The sequence below is a fragment of the Micromesistius poutassou genome (assembly GCF_964030765.1).
Source record: "Micromesistius poutassou genome assembly, chromosome: 23".
In the NCBI taxonomy this organism is placed as follows: domain Eukaryota; kingdom Metazoa; phylum Chordata; class Actinopteri; order Gadiformes; family Gadidae; genus Micromesistius; species Micromesistius poutassou.
The window spans coordinates 508,369-508,619 of NC_140293.1; positions in this window are offsets into that span (position 1 = coordinate 508,369).

Sequence of the window (251 nt, forward strand, 5' to 3'; positions counted from 1 at the left end):
GAAACTTCAATTTAATAATTGAATGTAAACTTGAACCATAAAACTTTTAACTTTATTGGTGTGTTTGAACTGAACAAGCAGTCTGTGGGTGTGCTTTTTGTGGGTGTTTTAGATTAACCACAGTTCCCAACTTTAACTGTTAGGGAAGTAATAGCAGCATCCATTCTGAAGATATTAGCATGTCTCTGTTTGTATGTTAATGAAACAGACCTGAAGACGCTTGGATTGTCCTGTAGGAACTTCAGTCTACT